This window comes from Solanum stenotomum, chromosome 11 (genome assembly GCF_019186545.1).
Source record: "Solanum stenotomum isolate F172 chromosome 11, ASM1918654v1, whole genome shotgun sequence".
NCBI lineage: Eukaryota > Viridiplantae > Streptophyta > Magnoliopsida > Solanales > Solanaceae > Solanum > Solanum stenotomum.
In genome coordinates this window covers 17,102,760-17,114,496 of record NC_064292.1, presented here as the reverse complement: position 1 = coordinate 17,114,496, position 11,737 = coordinate 17,102,760, and positions in this window count along the sequence as shown.

Sequence of the window (11,737 nt, the reverse complement as noted above, 5' to 3'; positions counted from 1 at the left end):
TTTTTTTTTTTTATATATGGAGGGTTCCATTTTTCTTAAAACCATGGGCAAGAGGAGACTTTCCTTGCACTTCTTGACTTGCCCTTATCTTTTCACCACACCCCCAACTTAGGCTTTTGGCCTAAGTTGGCTATTCAACTAACCACAACTTCGTGAAGATTATGGGTAATGGATAAAGAAAGGTTATAATTTCATCAAGTTTCTTCCAAAGAAAGGTAAGGCTCAAGGGGTGTTCAAAAGTGATTCACACACTCACATGGTATGTCACAAAAGAGGTATATGTCAAATTGGCTCACACTCTTAGAAGTTGCCTAAGATCATATTAAGAGATAGCATCACTTAATTGACCGGACCAACGGGGAAAATTCTAGGATCTATCATGCATGGTTCAAAGTAAGCTCATCACACTATGCATTGACACTACAATCAAACAAGACTCCACACTTTCGCTAATGTGCAATGATCATCACAAGAGACTCAATTCGATATTAGGCTAGTTATAACGAGATGCAAAGAGTTCACATATTGTCTATGCAACTTCATTTGGCCTCATCGTAATCGCACATTCATGTTCGTTCGATTGAGAGAGCTATTCAAGTCATCATTATTGATCGGAACCGAGACTTAAATTTTGCAAAAGAACAACCACATTCAACACACGAGAGGTGGCAAAAAATTTCGAACGGGTCAAAAAAATCATTTTGCAATTTAAAACAAAAGGAGCCCTAAGCTCAAACATCCACAGAAACAGTGTAAACACAATTTAAACACAAAGCCCAAATATAAACAAAACACAAGCATCAATAGCACACAAAGGTGGGCCTCACCCCACCATAAATAAAAATATTTTTCCTCAAATGCAAATAGCAGAATATCCAGACTTTAGAATAAAGAAAGACAGAGAGGGAGGTCGAAAAAAATCTTGTCTACACAGTCACTCCATCTGTCTGGGCATCAGTGCCCGATGTGTCCTGAAATTTGATAATGGCCCCCGGAGCTTCTTCAGAAGATTCAGCGGCATTTGACTTACTAAGATTGTCCAAGTCATGAGCCGCCAAAAAGGAGCAAATAGCTGTGAAGAATCCACGTCTCCATGAGGGAATAGTGGGGTCTCGAGGATTTGTTCTCTTGCTGGCACTAGGCTTCTTGCCCTCATTATCCGTTTTGGGAGGATTTGTTGCCTTTGTATTTTTCCTGAAATTTTTCACTCTTGTTTGTCGGGGTGGCATATCTCTTCCAGCTACTTTCGGTTTAGCCATTTTTGCAAAGCTTCGAGAAAAAGTTAGAAAGTATTCAAACAAAATCAAGGCAGTTCAATTGCAAAATCACTTCGATGAACCAGTTGGCGAAGCACCAACTACTTCGGCGGTTCGCCGAATGCAGTGCATAGAGAATACAAGGGTGCAGACAAAGGGCAAACCAGAAGTCTTTCGGTGAGTCGCCGAATGCTTTTGGTGATCAAAGGCTTCTCGCCGAAAGTTACAGAATTCAACATCATATTTGGCATTAAATTAAAGGCGAGATGGAGATTTAAGGTGAACCGCCCAGTGATTCAGCAAGCTCGAACCAGCTTGCCAAATGACCCAACGTGCTTGCTTTTGACCCAACTTTCCAAATTCAACCCTGCAACCCCTGAAAACAAAATCAAGGCATGCACAACTCAAATTAGGCTTAGACCCAGTGATAATCATGCACAACCCACGATTTTCATCCAATTTAAAGAGCAACCTTCAGGAATTAACTTATAAACTTAGTACGGGAGAAATTTGCGAACCTAACAGGCAGACAAATATTCTAATCCTACCAGAGAGACCCAACACACATTATCAAAGTAATGCTATTTCATTTGAGTACAACTTTCGAGGAATGGAACGAGGAGTTTGAAGTACTAACATTTTATGCCGATCAAATGGATATTGAGATGCTAGGAAGCAATATAATCCAACTCGTAGCACAATTCGACGCTAAAAATACTCTAGAAATGTAAAAATATAGGAGCCAGCGTGCGGGTGTGAGTTTGGGAAGACAAAAAGTAAGGGAAAGTGAATGAATTTGAAACTTTTAAACCTTTGGCTTGCAAAATCGTCTAGTCTTCACCTATTCAACGACATTAGTCTCAATCGCCGATCTATTTGACGTAATGGCAAGTAGTCATTTGCCTCGCCGATGTTTACAGAACCTCCATATTTTATGGGAGTCCAAATGACGGTCTCTGTCAGGATTGCCGACAAGGTCGGTGGTTCGCCAATAATTTCCTGTGCTCACCGAGTTTTACAGACTCTAATGTAAGATGGTCTTGAGTCTAGCGGCGGTGTAGCTCAGAGTCACCGAACTGTTCGGCGATTCGCTGATTAGACTTATTGCTCGCCAATCTGCACTTTTCGTTCACTCTTCACACTTCCATCTACACAATCAACACACTATTATTTTATCAAAGCAAAATAAATAAATAAATGGTTTTGGGTTGCCTCCCAAACAACGCCTTAGTTAACATCGCGACACGACGCAAGTCCACCTTCAAACCTCACTCTTGGGGTTAGCCATAGTATCACTAGGCAACCCCCTGTTTTGTTGCGGGTGGAGACCGGACAATGCATAACCCATGAGGTTCTCGAGCAGCTGGACAACTCTGGAATGAGACCAAATCTCTGCTTCATTCCTTCAATGTCTTCCTTCATTCCTTCCAGCTCTCTATCTTGCTCAGTCATCTTGTGGAGAATGATTGAGAGCATTCCCTCAAGGCGTTTAACCTCATTGTCCTTAAGACTTCTTCGCTCATGAGGAGGGATGTGTTTATCCTTCCTCTTACACTGGACTTTAATCTTCACCATCTTTTTGGCCAACGCATCCATCTGAGTCATTAGGGCGGCTAACATGAAGTCTTTTTCTACTTCTTGGTTCGTTTAAGCCATTTGATTAAGAAGTTGAGCTGCTATCACATATGGTTGTTTCGAAATGCCTCCCATAATGAGTTGGTCGACCAACCTCTTGTTTCCAGGACCAAGACTTCTGTAGAAATAGTCAACGAAGGCTATGTCGGGAATGTGATGATTTGGGCATTGATTAATCAGTTTATTAAACATTGCCCATGACTTGTGGATCCATTCACCTTCCAATTACTTGAAGGTGAGGATACGATCCTGGAACCTCATTACCTCTAATGGAGGAAACTCCATTAGCTCCCGAGTGCTGCTCGCCATACTCACTTCCTCTACTTCAATACAGACAAGAAAAACAAAACTACAACTTAAGTCAGTAAACTACAACTAAGAAGAACAAAAATTCTACTAATCTAAGAATTCTCAAATAACAACACTCTCTGGTAGCAGTGCCATTTTGATGTTTGCGTAATCAAGACACAACTTCCGATGCAAGTGTCTACGATTGTACAATAGTTTAGTAACCCAACCAAGGGTTGGGATCGTTCCCAAGAGAGTTGTTTTGAGAATTAATAGAAAAATAAAATTTAGTTCTAACTAGTCGTAGCTAAAGACATTTACGATTAAAAACATTGTAAATTAAAGGGGGACACAAGAGTGTCAATTAACAATGGGGTTTTCTCACTAGTAAGTAAAAACAACAAAATAAATAAGGATTTCTAAGTAATGAGAGAGGATCCTTGGGATGTGAAGGGGATATGGGTTAAGCTAGATTATTGGATACATGGTTTCGATAGAAGATTCATAGAATAATTGTGACTAGGCTAAACTTTACGGGGGATAAACTCTCTCTCGAGCAACTTACCTCGTTTCAAATGCGTTCCTCTGGATACCCACTTGCCACATGAAGACCAGCCTACGCCTTAACCCACTCACCCTCTTGAGCTGAGTGTGTGGGAATGAGACTAGGATTCACTCTCTCGAGTTGAACCTCATGTCGACCCAGTCCCATCGGCCATCAATTTAGTAGTCTAAGTTTTACGACCTCTCTGTCGAGCAAGACGAAAACACATAAAAAAACTTTTTGTAACTATAAATTCATTAAATTCATCCACAACTACTAAACGAAATCACAATTAAACTACGATTAAACTATCAGCAAGCAAGACCTAACAATTATCTTAACCCATATTCGCTAAATCACACCCCAAGAATTGGGGTTTCTAGCCACACATGTATAAGAGATAGAAATTTATACCAAATTGAGCGAAGATTTAAGTCTTGATACAAGCCAAAATTGAAGAATCCAAGAGACCCAAATCCGAATCTTGAAGATGAAACCCTTTGGATCTTCAAGTCTTCAAAACCCTCTCAAACTTAGAGCAAAAATATCAAAAAGTACTATTCTATATGAAAATTATAATAATTGTTCCACACTTAAAACTACAACTCTAACTAGTACTTATAGTTTTCACAGATTTGTGCTGCAGCGGATCATTCGGCGTCGTTAGTCGAAATAGCAGATCAACTCGACAATTCTCCTTTTGGTGTAGTTCATTGCCGTCCTGCATCAGCCTTTAACATCATCGTGCTCTGTGTCATTGGACGACATGGTACTACTTCGCGGAACTTTTCGGCGATGCGCCGACTGCTCCCTTTTTCCGCCAACTTGATCCTTTCCTCCAGGGCTCAGCACACTGGAACAAAAGGCGAAGTAAGACCCTTCGACGACTCGCCAAGTGGACTCGGCGATCCTCAGGCCTTCATTTCTTCGTTCTTTTCAGCCTTTTCGTTCCTTTTTGTGATGTAGTGTCCATGCTTTCCTTCAAACTTCAAATACCTGAAACTTAAGAGTTTTCATCAGATATTGAGATAAAATAAGCATTTGAGGACACAATTTCTATCAAAATATAGCCCTAAATGAGTCCAATTTGTGGGCTCATCAGAATCATGCCACTATAATATCAAAATAATACCACTTCTAACTTTAATTGTCATTTATTAGATAAAAAATATACGAAATTAATTTCAATATAATTCCAAAATCGTACCAACATGATATAACCAATATACTAAATTCAAATAAACTTTATGCAATTTTTTTAACCAAAAACATACAAAAAATGTATGCTCAAACAAAATCTAAATTCAAACAAATTTTATGTAATTTCAAAAAATGAATATCCATACCAAAAACGTCATAATTAAAAGTTTAAACTATTATACACAAATAAAATCTGAATATTTTTTTCATTATCTCTGTTCATAATTTTTTTTTTTACGTTTGGTTTGCATACCAATACAAATAAAAAATTGTAAAGAAGACTAACATGAAGGATCTCATCTACCACTATGCTTTATTAATACTGATAAGAAGTCGTCCATTACAAGAAAATGGAGATTATTGAATAAAAACGTATATGCATTAGATGAGAGTGACAACTAACACAGAAAATATTGAGAAGAGAGAGAAACATTCTAACAAGAAAAGAAAATTGTTTGAATGATTTTAACTGCTTTGAGCTAAACAAGAAAAACAAATATTCCTCTTTTTTTATGAATCTCCTATTTATATGCCCCTATTAATTATCATTAATTATTTCAAATCATTTACTACTAATATATCCGTTTTTACCTTATTTATTTTTCACACTAATTAATTTTTACTATTATTTTAAATCATTTTTTATTTTACTTAAATGTTAAAACATGCAATTTTTTATTGTTATAACTTGAAATATAAAGAATAATGTCATAACTTATAATTATTAGCCTTGTATATGTCAATTATAAAATTTACACATACTTAATTTACTCTATACCCACTTAATTTATTTTTTCTTTATTTTCTAGGGTTGTGCTTTTTTAAAAAGGAAAAAGTGTGGGGTCATGGATCTCTTTGGCCTTTTTAAAGCTTGGGGTATATTTGTGAATGTGGGGTCATGAGTTTATTTATTATTTTTAAAACATGGGAAAAAGATATAAGTTTACAAGAATATATTATAATCCCTTTACATTTTAAAAAATATTATTATTTGATGAAAATCGAGGCAAATATTTTCTGAATCTCTGTTTGTTTTCTGTTCCTACGTTTTTTCTTCTCCAAGTGCAAGAGTTTTCATCTTTCAAGAACATCTTCTATTCTTGAAAGACGAAACTAGTATAATCAACCATTTCACCCACCTCTTCCATTAACTTATTCAACCATTTCATCGTCCTAAACCCCTTTCAAATCTTTATTTGTTTTATTCAATCTTCTTCCCCAAGTTCAAAGCTTTCATCTTTGGTAAGTTGAATCTTCTGTAATAGTATTTTTTGGTAATTTTTAGCCGTATTTGGTTGTTTATTTTGTTATAGTAGTGTAATGATTTAATGACCCATTTTTCTAGATTGTTTTACTTCGTGTTCTTGTTTAGGATGAAGTTTTTTCGCCGTATTCAATGAATATTTGTGGTCTCTAATGATGTTTTTATTTGGATATAAATATTTGACCCTATTTGGTTGTTTATTTTCTTAAAATTTTATTATGTTTATCTCGCCTATTGATTTTGAAATTTTTTACTAAACTTTGATCGACTCTAGTGGCGTTTCTGTCAATCGCATTATTGATTTCTATTGGATCTGCTATTTATTTTGCATGCTTTATTTGAGGTTTACTATGGTTATGTTAATAAACTAGTGATCGATAAATATGTTTTTACTTTTATATTATAAAGTATGGCTAAAACTAGAGGTGGAAGCACTAAACCATCTGCTCATGTTGCTCTTAGAAGTAAGAAACGAAAGGCTGAAGAAGTCTTGAAAACATGTAAAAAGAAAAAAATTGTAGTCGAAGAATCCGAGTATGAATCAGAAACTGAAACAATGGCGGAGATTGACAACTACCAAGACAGTAGTGCTGATGCTAGTGATAATGTTGAGAATAGTGACGGAGACCGTGATAGCGAGGAGAGTAGTAGAGACACTAGTCGAGATGAGGATGATCCTCTATCCTTGCCAATTTGTAGAGATATCTCGTGTGAGTTGTATGACCTAGCGACGTGGTTAGATGAGGTAGGATCGTTTCCAGCAAAGATCTTTGTAAGATCAAGGATGACAGTTTATCGTGACTTTCGGAAAATTCTAATTGATCAAAAACTTTGTAATGAATTTTAGGGTACTTGCTTTGGACATTTGAGGCACATTCCGGATTATTTTAAGTTCAATGGATAGATTGTCCATTATATGTTGTTGCGACGTATGAGAAATGACAAAAAGTTACATGAAATTTGATTTTGTGTGAATGATAAGCCTGCATGTTTTGGCTTAAAAGAATTTGCATTGATTATGGGGCTAAATTGCTAAGCATACACCCGTGAATCAAAACTGAACAAAGTCCTTAGAAAAGGTGAGAATTTTCATTTCAAGGTGATAAGGAACAAGAACATCACTGGTGCAAAGTTGATGAGCTTAATAAATGGTAGCAAATTAAATAAGGAGCAGAAATCGAAGTGCTCTTTAGTTTGGTTCATCCACTCGATCTTGCTTGCTCATGATCGGTCTAAGATTGTGGATTCAAATCATATCAAGATGACAGATGATTTGGATTTATTCAAAAGTTATCCATGGGGAAAAGAGTCTTTTGATTTAACATTGACCTATCTGAAAAATTGAATTAATTTGAGGAAGCAAGGGAATGTATAATGAAAAGAAAAATGCATCTTATGCTCTGTACGGCTTTCCCTGGGCATTTCTGGTAATTATTATCAACTATTTTGTCGATTTATGATATACTCTTATTTATTTGTGTAGTACTTCATAGACTCTATTTATTTGTTTGTTCTTCTATGGATTCCAGGTTTGGATATTTGAGGCTTTTTCATATCTTGAAAAGTATGCCAGAAAGTCCTTGAATACTCCATTGCCCATTTCCCGTTTACTAAGATGGTACACATCAAAGAACGATAATATAGTTGAAGGTGATCCATTTAAGTACAAAGGAAGAAGTACAAATGTATACATTTATTTGTTATTATCTAACAATATTTTTAAATTAGTGAGTATTGTGTAATATTTATATATTTTTTAGATTGTGCACCCATACCTCACCCCTACTATCCGTGAGATGTGACAGAATTACATGAAAATATTTAAGCCACATACAGATGAAGTGAAGGTCACGGTCATCGATGTCTTGAAGACCCAATTGAAAGGTGTGACCGTCATCACTGCAGGTGATGAATATTTGGGTGATCACAATATTATCCAACCTTGTGTGCATTTTGTTTCTAGTAGACAAAAAAATGTACCGAGTACTTATAATGATGGAAATTTGGAAAATCTGAGTGATATGTTGTATCCCTTGAGCAATCAATGGTAGAAGTTGTTGCTTATGTACGGAAAGAAAAATTGAGGGAAACTGAAAATAAAAAAAAAAAACAACAAGAGAAAGGTAAATTAGTGTATATATTTATTGTTAGTGTCAAGTAATTTATTCCTATAATTTTTGTCAAAGTAATATAGTACATGTGAACATTACAACAGTTGATGAAGACCTTGCAGCAGTTGATGAAGACTTTGTTGCAATTGATGAATACTTTATAGACGGAGTTGATGAAATGGCAGTTGATGTTGTTGGTAAAGTGACAAGTGATCATGTTGATGAAGTTGTAGTTAATGAAGTGGCAGGTGATGTAGTTGATGAAGTGACAGATGATGGTGTGGCAGTTGATGATGTGGTTGGTGATGATGTGGCAGTTGATAATGTGGCAGGTGATTAAGTGGCAGTTGTTGATGTTGTTGATGAAGTGACAATTGATGATATTGATGAAGTGGCAGGTAATGAAGTGGCATGTGCAGTTGATGATATAGCAGGTGCAGTTGATATTATTGATGAAGTGGTAGTGGCAATTGTTGTTGTGGCAGTTGATGATGTGGCAGGTGCAGTTGATCCAGTGGCAGTTGATGTTGTTGATGAAGTGACAGTGACAATTGATGATGTGGTAGGCAATGACGTGGCATGTGCATTTGATCCAGTGACAGTTGATATTATTGATGAAGTGGCAGGTGATGCAATTGATGAAGTGGCAGAAGAGAAGGAAGAAGAAAAAACAAAGGAGAAGTCAGTAGATGATGAAGAAGAGAAAGAAGTAGATGACTGTGCTAAAAATTCAGTGAATGTGATGAGTATCGTTATGGAAATCAATGGTTAGATTAATGGTGAAGAGAAAAACAATTGAAGTGATTTTTGAAGTATTGACATTTAAAGACAATGGTTTTTAAAGTATTGGCATTTTAAGACATTTTGAAGTTTGTGGTTTTGCTGTTTTGAGGAGAAAAAATGTACATCTGAAAGATTATAAATGTTTTTGTGGTTAATGGTAGTTTTGAGAAACAATTTAACATGTTTTTTTATAAAGGGGTTTTTATGAATCTATGTTTTAATAATATGTGATTTTTCCTTAACTTCAGTTTCTTACCATTATGGGGTAAAATTATTTAGCAGTCAATTATCAATAATAAAGTTGTATGCTTAATACTATAGATTGCTATCACTGTTGATTTATAACATCAACGATTAAAAATGAAAGATATAAGAGTGCAATAAATAAAGAGAAATGCTTTTATTTATTCAGACTACATTCCTGTTACACATTTTCAAAAAGCAAACACCAAAAATAAACCACACAATACAGTTTTTAGGCATTTTTCTTTTTCTTCTGCCAAAATCAATCTTTCTTTTAGTTGATCTCTATCTCCTTCAACATCTTTTAGCAACACTTTCAAGTGATTCCTCTGCTCTTCGGCTTTTTTTAAGAAAGTCATTAGCAAATCCCTATTTTCTTCGGATTGCCGTAGCTTTCTTAATAATTCAAATTTGGCAACACCTTGAAAATTTGATGGGCTACTCGTTGATGATTCATTTTCAAGCCACCTAAAAAATGAGCATAGGCGAACTGCACAATTAAAGAATTGTCGACCTGGATTTGTATCGGTGTGTGACATCCTCAATGTAGCTGGATTACCACAATGACAATTGTAAGAACTTTTTTCTTTGGATGTCTGAGATGCTTGAGACATTGTAAAAATGGAGATGTTTGAGTTGTTTATGAGGGATTTGCCTTCCTTTTATACAAAAAAAAAACCAGATGTTACCGTTGAAAAAGTGGAATTTGAAGTTTTGTTACCGTTGTAAAATTTGTATATCTAAATATTTACTGGTTATTAAAATATATATAGACCCTTTATACAATCAACACATCTCTATGTGCGTGTTGTATGTATGACCAATGAGATTTACACTTTGACATTAGTAAGATATATTCGGGTTTATATCTATTTTAAAGCATTGTCGATACTTCACCTACTAGAATCTGACACTTATATGTAGACCAAAACAAGTAGAATTTAGAAAAGGCAATAATTAATTAATAATAAATTATATTTTTGAAATTTATCCAATTAAATGAGTTGAAACAAGTCATATGATCATGTAAGAGTCCACATAAATTGGGTTTGGTGATTAGAGATGTATGAGGAAGAGTTGTGGTTATACAATTAACATCCTTAGAACAATGTTTGAGAAAGCATAAGTATGTTGTAATGATGTAACTTGTTATGTGTGGTTATACAATCAACATCTTTAGAACATAAGCATGTGATCGTGTATGAGTCTAGATAAATTGGGGTGGCAATCAACAATGTATGGTTAAACAAGGAGTCGTCCTCGATCATTTTTTTTCTTGCAAGTGTAACATCTCGCAAGTTGAAATAACTAGGAAGAAGTAAAGAATTGGAAATAGTCATTTTAGGAAAAAATGAAAATCTGAAACTTTTGTTAAGTTAGGATAAGTTGAGTTTTGGTCAACTTTAAACGGCCATATCTCCTAGATCAGGATGATTTATATGTACTTCCAGATATGGTTGGAAAGCTCTTGGAATAATCTTTCCAACGCCACCGAGTTTGTGCAATTCCGAGCTTTTATGAGTGAGATAGGCCCTTTGGAAGTTGGGCAGTTCAAATAAGGAAATGTCCAATCCGGATTTTTAAAGGGTGTTTTGGTCTTTTTCATACCCTATTATTTTAATTCGTTTTTGGTGAATTAATTAAGGGTCAAAACTGAATTGGTTCAGTTTAGGGAATTGGAGATTTACGCTAGCGTTTTGGAGAAAGAACGCAAGAGAAGAAAGAGCAAAGTCTGTCGTTCTTGAAGGTTTAGCTTGTGGATTTCGACAAGGGTTAATCCCTAAAGAGGTATGTGAGTTCACACAGCGTTGGGTTCGTTCACCCATGCGCCAAACATGTTTTATTCAGTGTAATTTCGTCCTAAAAATATTGAGAATTTGATGTTCTTGAGTTGTATTCTTGAATTGCTTTCGTTCTTGAATTTGAGATGAGATTGAGGAGTTCTTGAGAGTTTAAGATTGATTATTAGAGTTGCTCTGAGTTAGATTCTTGTGTATATGTTGTGGGTACCTGAATCTAAAGAGATATGGAGAAAAAGAATCGAAATTAGGCGAATTGGGACTAGAAAACGAAGAAGGTACAAGTCGGGCAAATCTGGGTACCAGGTCAGCGACTTTCCTCAGATTTGAAAATTTTCCCCTCGCGTCGCAGAGCGGTCACGGACCGTTCTTCCTCAAAATTGATTTCGCGACAAAAAATTTAAATACATCTCCGCATCGCTAACCAGCTTTCAGGCAGTGATTTCTTGATCTTTTCTCATGTTTAGCTATCTAAAATCATTCCTAAACATCATGAGATCTTTCCTATCACAAAACACAATCCTTGAATCCATAATTCAATTCAAGAAAAGTTAAGATTCAAGTTAAGAGAAGTTCATAAAGCTTTCCAAAAGTCTTTTACAAATGATTTAACT